Source organism: Haliotis rubra, unplaced genomic scaffold (assembly GCF_003918875.1).
Source record: "Haliotis rubra isolate DU_JTF1 unplaced genomic scaffold, ASM391887v1 Scf454, whole genome shotgun sequence".
Taxonomy (NCBI): Eukaryota; Metazoa; Mollusca; class Gastropoda; order Lepetellida; family Haliotidae; genus Haliotis; species Haliotis rubra.
This window is the reverse complement of record NW_025767140.1, coordinates 295,497-321,753: the sequence shown is the minus strand read 5'-3', so window position 1 is coordinate 321,753 and position 26,257 is coordinate 295,497.

The window sequence follows — 26,257 nt, the reverse complement described above, 5'->3', positions numbered from 1 at the left end:
GATTCTTTTAAATGCATGTGTTGAGCACTACTGTATTTGCCTTTTAACCCACTCAATTTTGTTCTGGCAGAGACTGGTTGTTATCCTCTGTTATATTTCATATCAGTTGGCAATGATCGCTTTTTCATCTATACTTAACTTTGAGCTGGTGGAGACTACAAATGTGCAGATGATTTTAATACCATGACAAGAAGTAAGATCACAGATCCCCATCATGTCTTGCTCACATAGAAATACCTTGTATAGAAGAAGATTGATTGTTCCAATGTCAGCAAGAACAAGAAAATTGAGATTTCTTTTGACAGACTCCAGATTTCCGTATAACATGACTGTAGACATATGCGACGATATCATGCTGGGGAAGGCATCAACATCCAAAATTAAGGCTTTCCTCCGCAGTGACGTTGTTCTGATGATCTGGTCTATCTGCGGATCTTAAAAACATAGTATCCTCTCTTAAATATAATCTTGAATTTGGACGCTACCACAAAGAAACTGAGGAAATATATTCTTGTGTTAGTAGAGACGCCCGGGAGGGGGGAACGAGGGTTATGTTGTTATCGAGTACAACTGCACACATGTCATGCTACACTTTCGTTTTGTAGACATAAAGGCATTCAGTTTCTCTCAGTGTATATATCTGAGTAGCACAAAATATATAGTATTGGGAAGACATAGTTTACTGTCGTGAAACAAGGACAAAATAAGCTTCCAACAAAACATAACAAAACAATGAAAGTGTTAACCTGTCTTGTGTCCAATAATGACGACCGTAGGTGGCATTTCAATCTCAAGGAAGAAGTTCCAGGTATCAGAAACAGTTTGCTTGTACCCAAGATGCCCACTTGCTAAAACAGAGAGAAAATTAGTAGCCTGTAGAAATGTTATAAGTTAACCGAAACAAAATAAAAGTTTTGCGGTCATTTCGTGATGGAGTTATTTATTTGTAATAAATCAAGAGCAATATAACACAATAAATGGGAGTAACAGAATGCAAAAGGCTTTTTAAGTCTAAGTTAACGGTCAATAACCGATGGGTCGTTTATGGTAATTCTCTGATCACGAGGCAGGACATGAGATCATTGAATGATGTAGCTTTGAACAAATAAGAAATGTTGTATCTGGCCATGTCACAACGGTGGAGCAGGCTCGAAAACTTTAAAAAGACACCGTCAACACTAGCACAGTGGTGCGGGTTTCAACGTCAGCAGTCACATTTGGTGATGAACGTGTCCTGTCCTGTCCTGCCCGGTACGAGTGCGTGCGTGCGTGCTTGCGTGCGTGAGTGAATGAAGATTTATCGTCACATCGGCAATATTTCAGCCATATCGTAATTTTTAAAAATTACAAATTCATAATAGATGCAATTGAATTATATAAAAGAAATGTTGACGATTTACAGTACCTTTGCTACGTGCATGGCCCCTATCTGGAATGACACCATCCCCTCAGTAATTGGTGATTGAGTGAGTGAGTGAGCTAAGATTTAAAGTCACATTGGCAATATTTCAGCCATATCGTGACTAAAACAATTTCTATAGTCATGATAAATATACAAAATATATAAAACCCTTTCAACGAAGGACAGTAAAAGTACTAGATTATCACAAACTGTGTTAAAACTAGCTAACATATATCTTTAGAAGTAAACAACACTGTTGGACAACAATGGGCTATGTATCGCCAACAACTGAAGGTAGATCACCAAACTAGTGTCCATGGGGACCACTGGTGATTGTTGACAATATGGCCATAAATTAAAGTCACACATATACTACGATTAGAGCTGTGGGAACAGGAAGTATACTTTGAACGAATCGAAACTTACGTACCCTCTCATGAGGACAATAAGTTTACAATACTTTAACCCCCCCTTTGAGGAGAGTGAGTGAGTTAAGATCTAACGTAAAATCTAAATCTAATCTATGGTAAGTTTAAACTTCACTTTGAAAGTTTTGGGACTTACTTATCCTATCAGGAGGACAATAATGTTACGATACTTTAACCCCCTTTGAGGATAGAGTCACCAACAATCTCAGTCATGAATTTACTCTAGCAATTTTAAAATGGCATACATCTATCTACAGATTAGAATGTTTCAATCAACTCTATTTATTATAAAAACCTATAATTAAATTAAAATTAACAGTAATAAAAAATAACAGTTTTTACATTGAAATACTTATCTCTTGTGATGTTAAAATCAACACAGTCAACTGAGAGATGCTTGACTGTAATTCTCTAATCACAAGGGATGCAAAAAGGGAGGATCTTCGCCTTTAAGCAAATATTCATGTGTATATCTTGTGTGGTCAATACGACATAATCGCATGAGGACCTCCTAAAATCTGGACTGACAACCCAAGTAGGTGTATTCGATGGTTGGTTTAATTGCATGTAATTCATTGATACCAACTTGGGTGTCCACTTCTTTTGCATCAGTTCACGGATATAAGATCTAATGATAGCTTTGTAATCAGTGTATGGAATAAGAAGTGGTGTCACAGATTTGTTAAGTGCTGCCTTAGCAGAAATGTGTTACCAGAAATGCCAACGTGGCTGTGTTACCAGCAGAGGACGATGTCGTATTGGCCAGTAGCAAGATCATTGTATAATTCAATAATTTCTATTAAAAGTGGATGCTTACGAGAAAGATTTTAATGGGCACGAAAGAGAGTCAGAAAAGATTATATATTGTTTATGTTTTGGGTGTATTTTAATACATTTAAGAGCCGTTAATATGGCGTTTGCTTCTGCTGTGAAAATAGAGCTAATGTCTGGTAATCTGGAAGATATTGTTCTGGATCCAATGACTGGCACAAGCCACAATGCTTGGACCCATCTGTAAATCAAGATTTACATGTATTATATTTATTTCTTAATTGATTAAATTCGTATATATATTGCATTTCTTTAATTTCGGATTTTATAAACTTCGTCAGTGTTAGATCAACATGAGGCGAAGAAAAAGGCGGGAATGAGATATATTTTCTGGCTGAAAGCCAGCAGCAGAAAGGAAAGGTTTCACTCTTAGTCCTAGAGGCTGAACAAAGAGCAGATTTCTTCTTGTACAAATCCTCATAGAGGGGATTAAAGACACTGTTATATGCAGGGTTGGACTCATTTGAATATAGTGTAGTGAGATACTGTAAAGCTAATTTTATACGGCGGAGGTCAAGAGATCAGCCTCGACGTAGAGGCTGTCAACAGGCTGTCAAAGTTCTGAAGGACCCAAGACAAAGTCTTAGACCTTGGTGGTGGACAGAATCTAATAGTTTTAGGTTGCTTTTGCAGGCTCCACCATATACGATGGAGCCAAAATCAGGTTTCGATCGGACCAATGATCTATATAGGTGTAGGAGGGTAGCTTGATCCCCTTCCCACTTTGAATTGGAAAGGACTTTCAATAAATCGAGTGCCTTCAGGGATATATTTTTGACATATTTGATATGTGGAAGAAAAGTTAAATGGGAGTTGAAAATTAGGCCCAAAAACTTGGCTTCCTTGATACCTTTGATGGGAGTGCCATTTAGAAATCGTTCTTGGTCTTTATGACGTTTATATTTACCGCATATGTACTGTATATTTGTGTATACAGTTAGTTTTTTAATTTGAAAATTGTAAGAGGTTTTTCAAGACACCATTTATTTGTTTTGTTAAACACATCTGCAGTTGCCGTTCTATAGCATGAATACTTTTACCGTGACCAGAAATATTCAAATCATCCATCGATTGAATCATTTAAAACCTTGGATTAACTGTTGATCTTGTTGATACTAAACAATGTGACAGACAAAATACCGCCTTTGGGGACACCCTGATCCTGATTGTAATGATCAGACAGGGTTGTACCCACTCGGACCTGAAATTGCCTGTCGGTTAAAACTGTGATATAAAAAGAAGTAAAGGACCCCTCAGACCAAAGCCATGTAAATCGTACGCTTTCTCGAGATCAACGAATATCGATACGGCATGTTGTTTAGTTTCAATAACAAAGGATTTCACTCAGTCTGACCTTTAACCTACAATAAAACAATTTCTGGTCAACTTGAACCGGCGAGCACAGGAAGTCACACACAGGAAGCTAAACACATCAACCATCCCAGGTCCGCACCAACTGTCACCTACTTGAACATAATTTGTACACGCATAATTGATACAAATGACAGCATTAAATACTTAAAAATTGTGGTCAGATTTAATGACTGAATGCTGGTGCTTTTAACAAACATAACACCTTACACTATTTCATCCAATCACGGCTGTCACATGTCTCTTGAGTTACGGCTCAGCGAGCAAGCGATTCTGCTATGCAGAATAGCATAGTGTTTTGTATTAATGCCTATAGACTGCGCCCAATTCACGCATATACGGACCCACATGAATTTTAACAGCCACAACCGTTTATTGTTGACAGATATGTAATACTCAGAACATTCGGTGTTGTTCCTTGTGTGACAGCGTATTTTAAACTTTGATTTAACAAAATGCGCTGTGATATTTTGACCTTATAAATCACAGCTAAATTCCCCCCTCATTGTGTGATATTAATTCTACGTTGAACGCGTATGCTTAGTCTGTCTCACTGTCCCTGAACCACATTATTTTCCCTACTGCCACATGCCCTCTCTGCAGTGCTAAAACCCTAAATAAAGCAAGTCTAGATTTCCTCAGGTTCTGAATCTCAGGTGTCCTTAGGGCTCCTTTTCAATTAAAACGGGCAAGTTTGTTACTATCAAAATTATATATATTCAACGACTAAGCATTAGTTTGTCGTGTGAACACTCGAGTCGGCAAACTCATACCACTCATAAGATAATTGAATAATAATCACAGGCCACTTGAACCTGAAGGTCACAAACACCTGGGCCGGAAAGGGGAGGGTGGGGTTCAACAATCGATTAGGTCACACAAAGGTCACACCTATGTTGCGTCATAAAAAGAAAATGGAGGATATGGGCTTCAAACACACACACACACACACCTACCCCCACCCACCCACCCCTTACAACAGTGGGTTGTGGCCATTCAAATCACCCATAATAATACAGGGTTGGGGGTGCTGGTCGTAGAGATTTTTAAGATCAGTCTGTTGATGTGTTGAAGACGGCGGAATGTACTGAGAGTATAACGTAAAAGTAACATGTAAAGTAAGTCGCACTGCGACGGCTTAGTGATTAGTTGTAAGCGTGACAAGGCTATGGATAATATTCAACCAAACAAGGATTGAGGGTCCTCCAGTGACTCTCTCACCTGCAGGAGAAAAGCAGTCACTGTGATATCCATTTGAATCTGTCTGTCTGTTTTTCCTGCAGACAGAATACTGATGGTGTAAAGTCCTGTTCTTATCAATGTATTTCATTGAAAATAGTCCTCTACAGTTCCACTGTATAATTTTATTGGAATATCTTACCTTTTCGGGGGAATGATTGGGGATCTACCCCGGATCTACCTCGCTCACGATACACATCCCCACCTGTCGGGGAGGTAACTCTGCCTGACACTATTGTATTCAAGATTCGAGTGAAGCGTCCGTATAATATTTAAAACACAACATCTCCTTTCTCATGAAAGAAAACTACTGCACCAGTTAACTTGATAACTGAAAAGGTTAAAAAACGTAACTATTACTTCAAACCTTTAACTGATTAACTTTTAACTTTAACAGTTCGGAACTTGGTAGGGCTTTCAACAAGCAATGCATAGCTTAATATAAGTTCATCACAGTTCTGGGTTTCACTGAACGACCACTCCTTGTGACGTAGGGTGATGCGATCTCTGTGGAAGGTGGAGAATTAATGTTGATCTGGTCTATTGGTTCTGCTGCGTTGGGACCAGGAGAGGAGGACTGGACTGGACTCGAACTGCTCTTAGAATCACTCGGAGGTGGCGGTTTGGTGGAGTGACTCTGCTCTATGATGTGACCACGATTGCGCCTGTAGTTAGATCCATTATCAGTCTGAACTATATATGACCGGTTTTGGTCATGTTTACTTATCACTGTTGCTGGTTTCAAAGTGTCCTCATTTGGAAGGCGGATTCGAACTGGCTGGTTGACAGTTAACTCTGGAAGTTGCTTTGCATTGACAAAATGGTGCTGTTTCTGTTGCAGCTTGGACTTGGTAATTCCCTGCTGTGCAGTTTTGGGGTTGACAGTTCTTGGCTTTAGTTGTTGGGGTAATGTTGGTAGAATTGAACGAAGACGTCGACCCATCAGCAATTGTGCAGGAGACGCAATGTTGTCGACGACACTGTTATTGTACTCGAGGACGCTTAAACGCACATCACGCTTGTCAGCTTCGGCTTTCTCAAGCAATCGCTTTGCAGTCTGAACAACTCTCTCTGCGAATCCGTTGCTTTTCGGATAGTAGGGACTTGAGGTTACATGCTTGATGTCCCACTCATCTGTGAAATGTTTGACCTCCTCAGACACGTATTGGGGACCGTTGTCTGACATGAGTTCCTAAGGAATACCGTACCGGGTGAAAACAGACTTCAGCCTCTCAATGATTGATGCACTTGTAGTGTTAGCGAATTTCTCAAACTCCAGCCACCTGCTGTAATAGTCAACAATGACTATGTAGCTGCTACCATGGAAGCTGAATAAATCAGTCTCAACCACTTGCCATGGATACACAGGAATAGCTCTGGGAATCAGTGGTTCTCTCTGATTGGCTGGGCGTCTCTCTTGGCATATATCACACCTGGATACCATATCCTCAATATTGGTACCCATTCCTGGCCAAAATAAGATGTCCCGTGCCCTGACTTTGCACTTTTCGATGCCCATGTGACCTGCGTGAATGGCTTTGAGCATGTCAGCTCTCATGGATTTCGGCACAACTATTTTATCGCCCTTGAACACAATCCGGTCGAATACAGACAGCTGGTCTCTGTTGTTCCAACAGGGTAAGACTGACGAGTCACATTTACTGTGTTTCTCAGGCCATCCATCATGATAGTTTTGATTAGAGCTCTCATAGATGTGTCCTTCTGTGTTTCCATCTTCAGTGACTCAAGCTTGTGATCACTGACTGGCAATGTTGACACAACTGAATGGATTCGCATTTCCATACCTTCAGAAATGGAACTCTCTACTTCGGGTAGACATTTTCTGGACAGCGTGTCTGCAATGGGTATGTCTTTGCCTGTTCGATGTATGACTGTGATCCTGTACTTCTGCAGCTGCAGCATCATGCGCTGAAGTCGTGGCTGGGCTAGTGAGAGCGACTTCTTCATGATTATCACCAGCAGCTTGTGATCACTTTCTACGGTAGTGTGACGTCCATAGACATATTGGTGAAAACGCTTACAGCCAAACAGGAATGCGTACATCTCTTTTTCAATCTGAGCGTAATTCTGCTCAGTTGAGGTCAGGGTCTTGGAAGCATATCCAACTGGCCTGCCTTTCTGTAACAGGGCGGCACCAAGTCCGTGTTTTGATGCATCAACCTGTAAGGTCAGTTCCTCCTTAGGGTCATAGTATGCCAGGTAATCAGTTTTCGTTACGACATCTTTCATCTGTTGAAATGATTTGTCATGATTTGCATCCCATAAGAGCTCGTTGTCCTTCTTCGTCAAATCTCGAAGTGGGGCAGTCACCTCAGACAATGAGGTAGTTTACCATGCCTAGAACAGTCTCTAACTCAGCTCGATTCTTGGGTGCTTCCATGTCAGTGATAGCCTTGACTTTCTTGGGGTCAGGTTTGACTCCATCAGCTGAGAGAATGTGGCCAAAATAAGTCACTTCCTGAACTCCAATAACTGCCTTGTAGGATTCAAGCGCACACCTTTCTGCTGAGAACGCATCAACACTGCCCTGAGGTTCTTGTCGTGTTCAACAGGTGTCCGGCCGTAGATGAGCATGTCATCAACAATAGTATCCACACCATCTAATCCTTCGTAGATTTCGTCCATGCGACGCTGGAATTCATCTTGTGCTTAATTGATTACCAGTAAATTTACCCAGTCAGTACTTTGAGTCACATTAGCAACCACATTCATGCTTTCCTTTCTGTCAAGTTCCTGTTTGAGTTTCTCTTTCAGCGCGAAAGCAACACGACATGGGGGGTGTACTACTGGTGTAACATCTTCTTTCAGGTACAACTTGCACTCACCATCTAATTGTCCAATTCCTTGGAACAGCTCAGGGAATTCCTGAAGTACACTGTCTTTATCCCTGCATGTTGAGGGTTCAGCTTCGACAGCTAATACTAACTGCAGCAGATGTAGGTCTACACAAGTACGCAAACATAGCACTGGGGGTGCATCTGTTTCTACGATGTAAAAAGTTAGTGTCACTGATTTTTTTAGCGCTGTGTACATTCAATTTGAGTTGACCATATACCTTAAGGTAGGTTCCACCGTATCCCTTGAGCCTTGTTGAAGCTGGCTGCAAGCATGTAGACAAGCCAATTTTCTGAAACACTTTCATAGGTATAGTGTTCACTTGGGCTCCTGTATCAAGCTTGAACTCCAGTGGAATCTTCTGATCAGTGAGATGAAGCTTGGCGTATGCTTGGTCACCGTCACACATGATGTTATTGATGGTGTCGATGAAGAGTTCTGTGTCTGAATCCTCAAGCGATTCTTCACTTATTGTGTTTACAGCTTTCCTTTTCACGGCCTTCTTTCTGTCCTTGCATTGTTTATGCATGCACACAGATTCATAATGATTCCATTTCCCACAATTGTTACACTGCTGACCCTTAGCAGGGCATTTCTGTGATTTGTCATGTTTATAACCACATTTTTTACATGTTGCTGAATCACAAGACCGCTGTTTACCTCTGCCTTTTCCGTTGCCACGGTAACGAGAAATAACATCCACTTTTTCTGTAACTTCCGGCAGCATGCTCTTAATCTGAGCCTTAGAAACTTCGCATAAACGAGCAATGTCCACTGATTTGGTAAGTGTCAAATCTTAACCTTCCTGCAACAGTTTTTCACGTACGTGTTGTGAATTGATGCCAAAAACTATGGCGTCTCGCACCATTTCATCACTGTCAAGGAATTCACAATCCCGGGCTAACAGCTTCAAGTCTGTTCCAAACGTGTCTACACTTTCCGTAGATGACTATACCCTATTCCGGAATTTCCATCTCGCGACGATCGGGTTAGACTTTGGACTCACGTATGCTTGAAAACTATCGTAGAAGGGTTTGAACTTTTTACGATCTTCGCCAGTAATTTGAAAAGTGTTAGCGATGTCACGGCCCATAGAAGAAGGTAACTTACTTTATTATAGAGTTTAACTTGATTTTCTGATCTCTTTGATACTCTGTCACATTAATGTTTTATGAAGAATCTGGTCATGGTTTAGTTTTGCTTTTACCGACTTGTTTGATATTTGCAGATGGTTGGGACGATGATTTCTGCTGGGCTACGATGAGTCGTGATTACCCATTGATTCAGACTGGATTTGAGATGTGCTTGAAACCATTTCACCTGTTTGTGTGGATTGTTCTGATGGAAACTTATCTGGGGTATCAGTTTTCACCCATGTCAAGTCTGTCTGGCAAGTTATTGATGCAGTTATGACTGTTGATAGTTTGGACTTTGTATCAGTGTTCTGGTAACTTACGCATATGTTCATTCAATTCTGGAGTTTGTACAGTATTTTTAGCTTCTGCAAAACTGATGTTTCTACTGAATTTAATTTTGTTTATCTCCATTTGTTGTTCCCACATTGGGCATTCCTTAGAGGAGGATGAATGCGTTCCAGGGCAGTTGGCGCGCTTTTTGTAGTCACTGTCACAATCTTCTGTCACATACGTCATCTCACTACAGTGAGCGCATGTAACAGACAATGTGTATTCATACCGTGGCCGCACTTCTGACACTTGAAAACATCTGAGAGAGTTTCGAATATATGTGCCATGACAGTAAACAATCGATTCCGATCTCTCACAATAGCTTTGCTGGTGTTTAGTGTTCGGTGTGCAGAGACTGGAACGGGGATACCAACAAATGAATCAGTAGACAGGAGATTGTATGCTTGCTGTCTCTAGCTACATACAATTAACAGTGCACCTGAGTGTAAGCGTTTAATATCTTTCATATCTCCTGCGATGCCTTGTATGCCCTCAGATACTGCAAATCAGAAACATTTAATACTACCTGCGGTGTCCGTCAGAGATATAGGTAAAGTCCAGTTCTGTTTACTCGTTTTATGAATGAATTAGCACTAGATTTTAGAAATAGTACCTTAAGAGGGATTTTTGTTACAGAAGAATAGAAGAAACTTTGCTACTGTTATTCGCTGATTATGTATGTATTAGTGGACGATTCGGTAGATGGTTTACATATAAAACTAGCTTTTTAATAAAAAATATTGTGTGAGGTGGGGCTAAGAAGTTAACCTTGATAAATCAAATATGACAGTATTTAGGAATGGTGGTTACTTAAAGTGTGTAGAAAGGTGGTTTTATTCAGGCAAAGAGGTTCAGGTGGTAACGTATTATAAGTACCTTGGTATTTTTTTTACGTCAAGATTAGTTTAGTCCAGACCATGCGACACCCTTTCATTACAGCCTAGTAAAGCTCTGGTTCCTATAATACATTGAAGAAAGTATACCTTTCTCTTCAATTTAAAGTAGCTGTAAAAATATTTGATGCAAAAATATGTTTATTCTATTATACGGGGCTGAAATATGGGGTTTCTCGTTCAGAGGTAATGTAGATAAGTACAGAGTCTGTTTTTCAAACAACGTTTAAATGTATCAAAATTCACCCCAAGGAGGCATCCAGTTTGTGTTAAGTATTTCAGTTGCTGTGTCAGCTATTGATGCAGACTTCTATGCATGCATTCAGGCGATCCTCCAAAGCTTGCTATGATATGTTAAAGATCTTTGATAACAATGGAAAGGTAAGTTGGGTAACTTCGCAGACTTCTATTTTCAACAGGATTTTCTTTTGTCTGGATTGCACAGGGTTTTGGTGATTATTAAATATCAGTATGTTTTCCCTAAGACGTATAGACATTCATTTTCAAGAATGGCATGATAAGCTAATAGGTAGGTGTGATTTCTCATTTTACTCTAACTTTAAGTCTCTGTTAGATACAGAGGAATATGTACTAGAATTGTTCAGCCACAAAGATTTACTCCGTATATACTGTAAACTACGTTTCCAGTCTACTAAGCTAAAAGTTTGTAAATTGAGATATGATAAGGATATTGAATGTAATCAACTTATGTGTTCTAAATGTAACATGAATATTATAGAAGATGAATTCCACCTGATATTGATGTGTCCATGTTATAAAGATTTGAGGGAGCAACTTATACCCCGTTCCTATCACACATTTCCCACTTAGAGTAAGTTATATCAACTCTTGGCATCACAATATATGAAACATGTTAAAACTTGCTTTATTCCTTAATTATGTATTCAAATCTAAGCAACCGTTATCATTTTGTTTATGTATGTGCTCTTGGTCATGAGGCCTTTACACAGTATACACTTATCACTTGTCAGATACTGAAAAGGGATTTAATTTCAGAGGCGTTTTATCAAAAGTCTCAATCACAATGAAACGTGGCCAGTAATCGATAGTTTTTGAGGGTCGCTGTTCATCGTCGTTGTCAAGTGGACGTTTCATTTTTGTGGAGAGAGTTTCATAATCTATGTTCACGAGCTCCCCACTCCCCACGGAGCGTCATAAATACGATGCTAGAAGCAAGTGGATCTCCAGCTTGCAGCACCAAGGATACCCGGATCATATACTCCAGTAGAAACACTAAGAGATTAATTTTCCATTAGATTGGCCCATGAGCCACCGCCCTCTGGGCACAGAACTCTAGGCAAATTACGAAACAGAAGTTACACATTTGAAATTCAAGTGAAATGTCATTTCCCCAAGACGTTTTATGACACATTTAAATGTTAAAAAAATGGTGCAATTACTATAACGCACAGGGATTGGCGTGACACAGCCAATTGATAGAATCGGGCCCATTCTACCATCCGTCTATGTGAAGTAAGGTTCGAAGTGGTGTGTTGGGCAAAAGGAACACTTGGTCCTGGTTCCTGTGCCCTCAACCACCAGACTCCCGTCCTCCACTGACACAGGGGCACAACCCACGGCAAACAGGTTGCCCAATTCGGTCGCCTCTTACCGCCAGCTATGGGGTGATGTGGATGCATTCTACCCCTGGTCTACACGGAGGTACGTGTGAGTGAGTTAAAATTTTCCATCGCGTCGGCAATATTACAGCCATATAGCGATGAAAACAATGTAAGCATTTTAAAATATCAGTCGACAAAGGACAGTAAAAAAGCTGGGTATATCACAATTGTAAAATAAAACCAACCTGACAATAATTAAAATACGAAGACAATAGATTCAATAATTCATTCTTACAAATTAAAACCAGGCTATAAAACACTAATAACCAAAGTTTGACAATCTTACTGGGGATCAAGACACGGAGGTAAGAGCTATTAGCGTTACCCAGCACTCACCACGAGGAGGTTGCTCTTCACGATTAAATAACATTTGTGACGTCATTCCATTGTCTGCTCGCTCCATTACTTTTCAGGAATGGAGCAATGTGTACAAGCTTCAAATTAAAGACTTCATTTTGTCATTTTGACATTTAATTTTGATAACAGAAATATTTCCAATACTTTGAATGTAATTTAAGTAAGGTAATATCCTCGTAACTCTCCATTCCTTAAAAACAATGTGCCTCGGCCCCTCGGGGGCCTCGGCTCCATTCTTTTTAAGGAATGGAGAGTTACGAGGATATTACCCTCTACATAAAGGGAAGGATTGAGGCACAATCAAAGTTATGTTAGTATAGAATCTATGTTCAGTTATTCCTTGAAAGCATGGGAGGGAAATGGACACGAGACGCAGTTACGACAGAAAATAGGAGTGGTGAAAAACACCCAAGAATCGTTGTGGATGGCTGAGAAGGTCAGAGTGCTGATTTTAATGTAGGTTAGTAATTAAATAGTTTAACGATAAATGACAATACAATATAAAAACAGGTCACAGACTGCCAACAACTGAAGGTAGATCACCATACAAGGGACCATGGGACCAATCGTTGTGGGTAGCTGAGAAGGTTAGAGTGCTGATTTTAATGTAGGTTAGTAATTAAACATTTTAACTGTAAATGCCAATACAATATAAAAAAAAGGTTACAGACTGCAAACAACTGAAGGTAGATCACCATACGAGGGACCATGGGACCAATCGTTGTGGTTAGCTGAGAAGGTTAGATGCTGATTTTAAACTAGGTTGGTAATTAAACATTTTAACTGTAAATGCCAATACAATATAAAAACAGGTTACAGACTGCCAACAACTGAAGGTAGATCACCATACAAGGGACCATGGGACCAATCGTTGTGGGTAGCTGAGAAGGTTAGAGTGCTGATTTTAATGTAGGCTAGTAATTAAACATTTAACTGTAAATGCCAATACAATTTAAAAACAGGTTACAGACTGCCAACAACTGAAGGTAGATCACCATACAAGGGACCATGGGACCAATCGTTGTGGGTAGCTGAGAAGGTTAGAGTGCTGATTTTAATGTAGGCTAGTAATTAAACATTTTAACTGTAAATGCCAATACAATATAAAAACAGGTTACAGACTGCCAATAACTGAAGGTAGATCACCATACAAGGGACCATGGGACCAATCGTTGTGGGTGGCTGAGAAGGTTAGAGTGCTGATTTTAATGTTGACCTTTTAGGCGATTTACTCTGAGTTTGTGGGTTCGAATCCCAGATGATACAGCACCCAGAAACAATACTATTTTGTCCTTTGTTGGGAAAGTGTCATACTAAATACATGATTTGCTACATAACACTCAATATGGATGGAAATCAATATTTATGTCTCACAACTTGTGGAATTAAGACGCTTGTAATACCGACTACTTACAATGACACGAACCGACCAAAGCACCCAGTACGAATCCTCCATGGAAAAACAGGAGATTTGTATCCACTATGTTATGCATTGTCATGTTCACAGGTCTAACTATTCCAACACAGTTGAGAAACTCTGACTATTGATTTTAATCCATTGATTACACAGCACATCTGCAATATGTACACAACACTCGGGCACTGTTAAGCATTTGTGTTTTCGTGACGTCAACACGTGAACTGGCTGGTAAAACTAATAATGAACATTTCTGTCTTCCATTTGCTTTCTACCCCTGGTCTACACGGAGGTAAGAGCTATAAGCGTTACCCAGCACTCACCACGGGGAGGTTGCTCTTCACGAGTAACTGCCAAGTCCGAGTCATCTTGTAATAAAGGGAGGGATTGGGGCACAGTAAAAGTTATGTTAGTATAGAATCTGTGTTCAGTTTTTCCTTGAAAGCATGCGAGTCAGTCCATGAATGAGGTGTAAATATTGTCGGAGGGAAATGGACACGAGACGCAGTTACGACAGAAAACAGGAATGGTGAAAAACACTCAACAATCGTTGTGGGTGGCTGAGAAGGTAAGAGTGCTGATTTTAATGTAGGTTAGTAATTAAACATTTAACTGTAAATGCCAATACAATATAGAAACAGGTTACAGACTGTCAACAACTGAAGGTAGATCACCATACAAGGGACCATGGGACCAATCGTTATGGGTAGCTGAGCAGGTTAGAGTGCTGATTTTAACGTTGACCTTTTAGGCGATTTACTCTGAGTTGGTGGGTTCGAATCCCAAATGATACAGAACCCAGAAACAATACTATTTTGTACATTTTTTTGGAATACATGATTTGCTACATAACACTTAATATGGATGGAGATCAATATCTATGTCTCACAACCTGTGGAATTAAGACGCTTGTAATACCGACTACTTACAATGACATGAACCGACCAAAGCACCCAGTACAAATCCTCCATGGAAAAACAGGAGATTTGTATCCACGATGTTATGCATTGTCATGTTCATAGGTGAAACTATTCCAACACAGTTGAGAAACTCTGACTTTTGATGTTAATCCACTGATTACACAGCACATCTACAATATGTACACAACACTCAGGCACTATTAAGCATTTGTGTTTTCGTGACATCAACATGTGAACTGGCTGGTAAATCTACTAATGAGAATTTCTGTCTTCCATTTGCTATTCATTAGGAGTCTGACAAATTAAACTGCTCAAGGACATTGATGTTTGTCATCCAGTAAAGTCAAACCGTTGTAAGTTGTTCGATAATTGTACATTTCATGTTATTGATCAATTTAAGTTTAACTGACACAACATAAACTGAGTACATCAAACAAGATCATCTACACACATGGTGTGTTTACCTTAGTTACTAGAATCTGTACTTTACGAAGAAAGTGTAATCCCAATATATAATACATGTTACATTTGTATGGATGTTGGACATGAAATGTGATGTAAATTCAATGCGCGACAATTCAGTGTCGCGACATATTGTGGCTACGTATGTCATTGTGTCTGTGTCTGTGTGTGTGTGTGACTGAGAGAGAGAGAAAGAGAGAGAGTAAAATTGTGTAAATGAATATAAAATATATCTACGAGTACGTTCAAGAATAATACAAAGACTATGGTTCACTGCAGTAGGTTTGCTCTTGATCTTGGAAAATACAGTATATATTGTATATTTCATAAAACAATTACCGCCATATAGCAGGAATATTGCTGAGTGCGGCGTAAAACTAAATTCACTCACTCACTCATAATACAATTAAACACCAATGAGTCGAATTGTGATATGACGAGCGGATTGACCGTTGGCTACTTGCCTCAATATTTATAATAGTTTATATAGTTATAATTGGCTGAGTAAAATACATTATGAAAATACAACAGCGTATATAGAGTGCCATCTTCATCTTCTTCAGATTCAGGTGTTTATTACCAGCTTTAGTTAATGTTTAGATTTTGACTGACCATTTTTTTTAAGGTCCGACATGTTACTTCTTTTCCACTATATTCTGTTAATTATAGGCCACAATAGAAGACATCATCATCAGGACCAGTGATGAGGAGGAGCCACCCGTGACTTAGGATGGACCTGTATAGACGGTTGTCTAGTGGCATCATGTTTGATATTTAATTGTAAATGGGTTTTTTAATTTCTTCGTAAATGTTTTCAAAATACTAGTTGACATTTTGTAAGTTTCGTTCATACAATTATTCGATCATTTACTAAAAGGTATTAACGAGCGCACCAACGAAAGAGCATTTATTCAATGTTTTTATATAGATACGGTAACAAAGTACACACCATTATTTCTGTTCAAGAGATGCTGTATTTGGAACAGGTTTTGGTAAAAGGTTTGTCATTACCTTTCATTTAAAATATAATTATAAACAAAAGTGGCAGCGCCCTTTTTTTAATTATAAGAAATCCCTGTTCAAAGCAGAATCGATATATCATGACCTATGAATCAAAATAGTCATGATGCCAGTTGTTCACGATAGGGTGAGTCTGTCAGGCCCAACTGGTGTCATCTATCACAACATTTCACCTGATACAAACGAAAACGTGTCAAAATATGGTATAATTCCACAGACGTCATTTTTGTCACTGATGTCTCAAGTTTGGAATGTCACCGACGTGTTTACCCTGAAACGTTTAGAAATTAGTTTATGAAGCATATCGAATTTTTGAAAAATGTAACCGCAGAAAGAGCAAACTGACTTTCATCTTTGATGAGTATGCAGTGAATATATTTTTTCACATCGGGGCATAATTTGATATAAGAACTTAGCACTCTTGAACATTCGGTTTGCTGTAAAACAGCTTGCAAATGACATTGTAGTTTTGACCTCTCTGTTACGGGCAGAGAGCGTGGATAAACACATGATCAGTTATTGAAGCGTCTCCTAGAATTTTCTCTTTTAGGAAAGTTTCTTTTTATAGTTTACAATGTTTGTGTAAAGGGTAATTATACTCCTTCCTGGCGCTAATCAGGTTAGTATAATACCAACCCTTCCGGCCATTGCCCAATAGCATTAGCTATCAGTGTCTGTAAAACGAATGATCAATGGCAGCCTAGTGTCATTTTGATCTTTTCATCCATATCCACGAATACTACAATTATTGGTACCACAATTGTTTTTGAATTATTGAAGGATATTTGCTGCAAGTGCATACCTAACAGCAATTCTGTTCAATGGATCCTAAACATCAATATGAAGTTAATCTTGAAAATAACCGTGGGTTATTTCTTTCAGCAGGAATGAAAACAGTAAAATATTTTGTAAGTGTGTAAAGTATTTTGAGGTTTATGTCTCGAAATCTGAAATGACAGAATTATATTTTTTCTCTTCAAAGATTTGTGTGGATTTAGAGACACTAAGTTCTGTTTTGTTGACATCTTTGCTGAATCTAAACAGCATGGGTATGACAAATCTCTGGGTCTGCCTGTAGCGGATGCCACTTTCAATGAGATTAAGGCTGTTATGGCGTTACTCAGTAAGAGGTGAGGTGAGGTGAAATTGAATTAACGTTGTGCTTGAGAATATTTCGCTCATATGACGACGTGCATGCGTGTGTATGTGTATGTGCGGCTGCTTGTACTAGCCCAGACTGAAGCTGGTTTTATAGTTCTAGCCCACTGAGATATAATGTTGCAGTGAAGCATGAATACCCCACTCAGACACATTATACTGACTCCGAGCCGACCAGTCCTTGTTTTACCCATTAATGCCCAGCGCCAGGCAGGGACCAACAAGTACCATATTTTAACGTCTTTTGGTATGACGCGGTCGGGGATCGAACCCGCGATCTTCCGCTCTCCAGGCGGACACCCTGTAAGAGTCAAGACTTATTGTACCAGAACCAGGAACGAAAATATAACGGCCGTTTCTCTTGGTTTAGAGGCCGAGTAGTATAGGGAATACGGGTTCTGCGATGCATGGGTACACCATGCCTAGGAGCCTCCAAATGACCAATTCAGCTCCCACAGCCACTTAAAAAGGATTAGAGTTTCACGCAAAACTAGTCCGGAAGACAAAAAGTGTCCCGACACAAGTGCACTCTAATAAGAGATATGCAGGTGTATGGACATAGAAACAAATGTCAGGAACCAAGCTATCGCGCGAAGCCTATGCCGAGATCCGATCTAGTTGTTTGTCCCTTCGGGAAGCGAAGAGCAAGTACCACATATCGCAAGCCAGATATACGTGAATCCGAGGTAGTATAGACCCCGAGACACAAGCAAAGACAACTTCCGACATGGCAGCAAGAAATGCGTTCTCTGGAAAAGCAAAGCGATACATTCTAAACTCCAGGATCGTCTCCCACTCGAGGTTCCCAAAGAAATCGGGATCCCCTACTGTATCTGGAACATAGAGAACCTGTATGACAACCACTGCCTCTTCTGGTGCCTGCGATACAAACGCCCCTCGACAAATTGGTGGACATTTGTCCATGCAATTCTTGTATCTTCCAGCAACTAGCGGGGAAAGCAGGGCCACCACGGGGACGGGACAATATTTGGTATACCCCTTGCCCAACTATGGTGGGCCGAGGGATATGGAAGTGGCAGCCCCTCCATCCAACAAACACTGAAAAGCCGCAGACGTTCCGGAGGGAAGCTATACGTGCAAAAAGTTTGCCGTAGCGAAATACGAAGGGAAGAACAGATTGTTGCTGCTACTCGATTTGCTGACTGGAGAAGCGATTCCAATCTACGACTACAAGATACGAGAAACAATTCGAGATTCGAGGGGGATTGCCTCTATATTTCCAATTACGTAAATTTGTTTTTTCCCGACAACCAAAACCTTGTCTGAAGTCATACATGCATATTTCTTTTTCTTTTCTCCATATAGTGGGGGTGCCCGAGGTAGACCGTGGAAACTGGTTTGGGTGTTTCTGTCTTTTTGTCGGCCTGTCTGTTGACCACTATGTGGGTCGGTGTGCAGTGCTTCCAGGTCTTGTGGACAAATAAGGCCGCTACTGAAAGGTCCAACAGACATGTGGAAAAACTAGGTTTCCTAGTCTAGACATGTGGAAAAACTAGCCCTAGACACGTTTGAAAACGGGATTCCCATATAGATATATAAGAAAAGTATGGGATATATATACCCAGGAAAAAAAACACCATACCACCAAAAATAGATCCAGATCCAAGAAATCTGTGCTCTTCGCGATTTGCTAGTGGCAGCCTAGGCCAAAAGCGCTTTTTTCCACAGGTCTAGGACTAGGAAACCTAGTTTTTCCACATGTCTGTAAGGACCTTTTAGTAGCCGGCATCTCGAATTGTTTCTCGTATCTTGAAAAATGATTTTGGAAGAGGCTAAAACGTATCACCGCAACCTCTCCATGAGCTGGATTGACTACAACGACTCTGTCCCTCACGAATGGATCCTGAAGTCTCTTCATTGTATTGAACTTGTCTAGGTGTTAACACAATTCAGCCAATCTTTTCATTGATCTTGGATAACTATCACAACACCACTAACAGTGTAATATAGAATAAAATAATTGTCTTGACCTGCTTTAGTGTGTTTTTTTGTGTTGTATATTTGGCAGAGATATCGTGTGAAAGGGTCTTCTAACTCTTATTTTTACTTCTCAAAAGAAGTTGAGGGCCGCCCGATTCTTTCATGTGACTGTCACAACGTTCGTAAGTGCTACGGGGCGGTGGGGTAGCCTAGTGGTTAAAGCGTTGGCTCGTCACACCGGAGACCCGGGCTCGAATCCCGACATGGGTAAAATGTGTGAAGCCCATTTCTGGTGTCCCCCGCTGTGATGTTGCTGGAATATTGCTAAAAGCGGCGTAAAACCAAACTCAGTCAGTCAGTCGTAAGTGACATTCGCCGGTAAGCCTATGGTAAACTATAAAGTTACGACAAGTCGTAATGTTACGAATGCTTTGTGGATCGGGACCCTGCCTTTCATAAAATTTGTCGTGGGTGAGAAATGGACCTCAACAACCTATTGTGGCCGTAAAAACGGTGTAATGGATCAGGTGACTTGGCACATTGCATCTCATCTATCCGACGGCGTGGTTTGGTGTTCATAATGATCACTGGATTGTCTAGCCCAGACTCAGTTAATGACAGACCCGGTCATTCACACATATTGACACATTGTATTTATAGAGTGAAGGCCTATTTTTGCAAGGCAATATTTATACCATCGACACTCTCAGGGCAATCAGAAAAGTATTGATCTTAATGCATTAAAACATTCATTCTCCACTAACAATCGCCAATACCATTATGTTTTGTCGCTTTATCGTTTCACATTTTAAACAGTCATATAAACCACCAGTTATAGTCGATTAACAGTGAGAGATCAATCTTTTAATTGAACACAAATGGCAATGTTTCCAAACAAAATTCCAAAGTAGAGCAAATATGAGCACCCTTTGGTAGGTATGGTCTGTCGAAAATCATATATGTAATCAGGATGAGCCACTTTAGTATCTTATATGCTGCCGACTGGCGCTGTGTCTGTGAAGCTTAAGATACGTTTTTCCTCTAAAGAATTTGTACCAATGACATAAAATGATGCTGACGCACAGGTGGATAGATATGTTACTGCTACTACAAATACTGTGGTGTAACTATTTGTTGGTAATGAGACCTATTTTTAAAGACGCCTAAGGCCAGAAGAACGGCATAACATTTTGCTCATGTTGTGTATAAAGAGCAATGTTTATGTTTTCAGTTGAATTGTGACAGGTGCGTTTGAACAGATACGTTACCAGGGAACCAAGAATTAATCGAAACGTAACTGCCGTATAACATGCACACATGCAACACCCCACCTTTCTTAGTTCATACAGCCAGAAAATTGCTAATTACAGTATACATCTATCTTAAACGAACCCAGAAACTATTTTGCCAAACAAATACGTTAGCAGCAGATAAGTTACTTGTTATCTGTATATGTACACATTTAAAATTAGCCGCTGAAATTACAATTAAATAGCACGTTATTGGCACAGTTGGTGTGAGATCTGTCATTTGACACGTTACTAGCTAAAAAGGTACACTGGAATAAGATTTGTAATTGTTATCAAAATATACTACCCATCAAAAGTTTAGATTCACAAGTGTAAATGTAGCCACTTACTTCAGTCAACTGTTCTAAACTAGATTTTGCAAAATATTCCATACTGTTTCAAGGCACTCTTTACACACGAACTGATGTATTGTTAAACAAATTTGTTACGTTGAAACATATTATTGTCATGGTTTCTGGCCTACTGGGTATTACTGGACTTGTTGTGTAGCATGGATGTTTGTAGATTAAATAGAAATTATTTAAAAATGTTTTCAGATTTTATTGGTTCATTTCTGGTTTTCAAAGTAACGTAGCTGTTTATTAGCGTCACGTATCTGAATCACGTTTTTCTGTGCAACAGTATAAGCAGATAATGGTGCATTGTATATGTTTGATGAAATGAACATGCAAGCAAATCTAAAGCAACATCCAAATGATTCATCACTATATTCCTTGCTCAGCTTTGTGATGGCTAGACAAAACATGGTAACGCACAAAACCAAAATTTGTTGTTATGACTGGGGCTTTGGTGAAAGAAGCATATGTAAATGAGAATCTTCCAGCTCCTGGGACATCACATAATGCTCACAGTTCTTTAAACCCAAGACAGATACCAGCTGTAGTATCATTCATTGCTGCAGTGTATGATGACTGGTGTCACGTTGGACACGTTCCGGAAGTGGATGGAGAAGCTGTTGTTTCAGAAACACTTCAAATGGCCTGATGAACCTGATGAGATTTTGGTTCCATTTAAGGACATTCTCTGTTTGGTGGAACCCAATCCAGTAGGTCACCCCAGAAGGTCCTTAAGGTTATCCAGTGAGGATGGCATGAAAGTTCAGGATAAATTCGTCAAGATTTTAAAGTCCGAGAAGTGCAGGACATCCAAAATAGCAATTTAATCTAAAATGTAACTCACGTCAATGACGAGTTCAAACCATCATTCTTAACAATATCCTTCACACTTGTTATTTGGTGAAGGGCTTTACTTAAACATAAATACCCGAATTTATACTTTGTTGGTTTATTTGTTGACAATATGTGTGGTTTGTATCAACATATATATGCCCGGAACTGTATAAGGCAATACCTGAAGTGCAAGCTTATCGAGTTGGATATTTGCAGCTGACATGTATCAACGGCAGAGGTGAGGTTATCTGACATGTCGCCATGGGACCAACATGGCGGACGACGACTGCATGTCGCTTTATGCCATATGCTAAGCACCAGAGAGTCTGTGTTCTGTTCAAGGACCGAGGCGGACAAACTCCCCTGGGCACTAGTGCCAACTTGGGACAACCCTATGTCTGTTGCTTTTCCATGGAGACTTTGTCTTTGATTTTTCAGACATTTTCGACCAACGAGGCGTCGAAGGAACACATTAGTTGTTTCCTTTCGCTGGACCAATATTCACTATCTGCTTGACACACGACCTTCCTTGCCATGTTTCTTCCCACAAGTAATATTTCATTACCCGACAGGTATATCATTTCAACGATCATGGACACTTTATTTCGATCACACTAGCAGTGCTTAGTACAGCTTCATGATATTAGCATAATTATTATCAAGTATTTTGTAACGTATCACACTGGTTCTGCCAGCGCCTTTTAGCGAAGCATCATAAAACAGGTGACAGAAGAGTAATTACATATTACCTTTTTGTAAACAGTGAATACACGTTTAATACACTTCACACTACTTTGCTTGTAAAGATACACATATAGGAGAATGGAGTCAGTTGCTAATGTTGTCATCCAATTGCAATCAAAGACCACCCTTCTTAACGTTGCAGTAAGTCCCCACGGGCCCTAGTTTGGTGATCTACCTTCAGTTGTTGGCGATCTATAGCCCACTTTTACATTGTATTGTCCAGAAATAATTTTCGACTTTTAAATATATATGCTACTTAGTTCTAACTCAATCTGTGATAATCTAGTGGTTTTACTGTCCTTCGTTGACATGGTTGTATATAGTATATGTATGTATTATGAATTTAGAACTAGTTTTAGTCACGATATGGCTGGAATACTGCCGATGTGACTTTAAATCTTAACTCACTCACTCACTCACTCTTAACGTTGCAGGTTTATAATACGACCACTGGGTTGGTGTTCAATCGTTTATCATGCTATTTGGGATACAAACAGTATGTGTGATTTACCTGTAATTAGGGAAGTAACATAGAGAGGGCTGCCACTGCCAGCATGGTGTGTGCAATATCACCTGAGTGCACTGACTGCAGGAGCTCCTTTCACGAAGCAACCTTTACTAAGGTTAACCTTAACTCCCATTCTTTAACATTGCACTAAGGTTACCTTAGTGACTTACGACCACCTTAGTGCTTCCTGCAAGGACCCCCTGCATGGCAAGCTGCTAGGGACAAAATTGTGAATTTGTGAGGTATGCTAGGGGTTCTGTGCTGTATAAACAATTCAACTTGTGACATTGAGAAATATGAACGTATAAAGAAACAAACTTGCTTTACGCTTTATCATTGATAACATCATATCTTCCACCAATAAGAGTTGTTTCCGGGACAACAATGCTCTTTTTGGCTACAGTCCCTTCACTGCTATAGTCTGGTTTATGTGTGAAATAATTTAGATTTGCATATCTCAAATATCAAAACAGCAGCAGCTATCCCCACTCCACAGCCGACAACAACTACAACTGTGAACAAATCCCCAAGTTCCAGGACATGTTCGTCTTCATCCTCAGGTGAACACAACTTTCCATTCTGGTAGGGCTGTTCATACCACTTGTCAGTAATCCCGCGATCCACCAGGAACAGCAGCCTGTTAAATTAAAACATTAATGAGTGAGTAAAAATCCAACGTCACCCCGACAACACTTCAGCCATACAGTAACGAGAAATGTTGTACATACACAACAAACACAAGCAACCAAATAACCAGTCATCGACGGACTGCAAAACCACTAGAGCATCACAAAAAGAGCCAAATCCAGCAAGTATCATTTTTAAAAGCAGAAAACCATTTTAGACAAGACAATGCAAAAATGGGCTAGTGATCGCCCACAACTGAAAGTAGATCACCATACTAGGGAGGATGGGGACTTACAGTGTTAAAACATTAAAGCGATTGAAAAAAGCCGTGCTGCGTGGCATTTTGTGGTATGAAACAATAGATCTACGCGTTGAGTGAGACCTTCCCTACCTTGACATCTGACCACATTCACACATGTAACGTTCCTTAAGCTTACCCTTTTCGAGAACACCTGGTGTCATCACTGATGGTCAGTGATCCATTCATATACGTTTCACAGCCACTTGTCCTTAACTGTTAAGACTGGGTATTTCTTTGCACTGACGTTCTATATTTAATCGTTTGGTGCACATCAGGGAGGATATCTAACAACTTTGGCGCTCATGTTTTGATATGGACACTCACTCTGGGTCCATTAGCAATGATGATGGTTAGTGATCCATTCATATGATTTTCACAGACATTTGTTCCTTTACTGTTTTTTGAATATAGTCATGACTGGGTATTTTTTGCACTAACGTTCTCTATTTTATCGTTTCGAGCACAACTGGGGGCATTGCTATTTGATCACAATGCATTAATATATTCTAGATAGGAACCACGCAGAGCTTTCATAGAGATTATTATGGCTTTGCAAATAGTTTTGGAGCCTATATTTTCATATGGATACTCACTCTGGGTTCATTAGCAAAGCAAGAGGAGAGTGTTTGGGTACAATCAGGGAAGAAGTGGTCGGAAACAGTTGTTTGCTTGTGTGATCCATGTTGCATGTTTCCAACATATAGCTGCTGGTGGTGAGCTTAGTTGTGATGACAGCGTACCGCCCTTCAGCTAGTCTGGTTCTGTGGTACATTCTGTCTTCCTCAATAGTGAGGTTGTCAGGTTGGTGCTCCCTGGTCTTTTTCCAGATTTGTTTGTTCACAAAATCGTTCGACATCTACAATGAAGTATCGGTGCTCATGTCAGCGATCTCAAATGTGTACCATTTGGTGAAATGATTTAAGGACAGTTGCAACAATATATAAACAGAATTCTATATGCAAATGATAAAAAAAGAGAATACATCACCTACAAGCAAAGTCTCTACGACGAATGATCCTGTTTCAATTCCAATAGCATAGCCACTGGCAAGCAGACCCTCTAGATCCGTGAATGGGACATTGTCCTTGTTCACAGTTAGGATGGCAACCAGGTTCCCAGAAAACACTGACGTGACTGGAATACATGTCAACCACCAGAAGGCGAGCAGGATCCGATATGACTCTGTGGTTGGCAGTGTAGACGACCCTGTAATCGTTATTGTATATATCTTTGTTGATCATTAAATTGCTTCTATATTTGCAGATACTTTCAGAACCGTAGATATGACAATATCGGAAACATTATACAGGTTTCCTTTTGGAATATGAGCTCACTTGGATGGTCAATCATTTTCTGTGAATCTACCTATTGAATAAATGCATACGTTGTAATCCTTTGTTATAATCATAATGGCATATTTGTATCGCGCATGCATCCATGCCTAAGCATGATCAAAGGTCACAATTACAATCTGATTATTATTACCCCGGATAACCCAAGCTGCCTGTTAAGCGCTAGAAGGTTATAGTCACATGACTTATCACACCCGGTACCAATTTTCTGCTGGATGAACAGAGGCAATTTTGAACAAACTCTCTTGCCTAAGGTCACACCACATGTATCACATATGCCTCGTTGTGGGTCAGGACTGAAGTTCTAGAAACTCTCAGGTGGCAAGCTGCCAAACAGAGTCACCCACCCAAGAACTCTCCATGACAAACGTTGCTTAACTTCAACTGATTTGTGACCTGAGCTCTATGCACATTACCACACACAGGGACACAGAGAAACATTGAACTGAGGATTGTAAATATTTGAACTTCTAATATATTCTGAATTTCACGAGAATAACAATCTTCGATATACACAGTACCTTGCTTGCAAACAACACCAACAGTTGACATTATTGTCTCCGGTGTCTGGTAACCATAATTTCTGGTTCGCTCTTTTGGACTGACTCTGTTGAATATTAGGAAGAAAGTTGTAACCCCAGCAAGTATCACCAAAAGACACACATAGAACTGCCACTTGAAATAGGATAGCAGTGCTGCCCAGTTGACCCGGGAGTCTGGCTTCTTGTAGAGGATGACTGCCCCTGTGTATCTGAATGGATACAGGAAGGTCACGTACTTTAATCTCAGAGGGTTTATACCATAGGGCGCGGCTGATATGTCCACCGTCTGAAATGATTGAA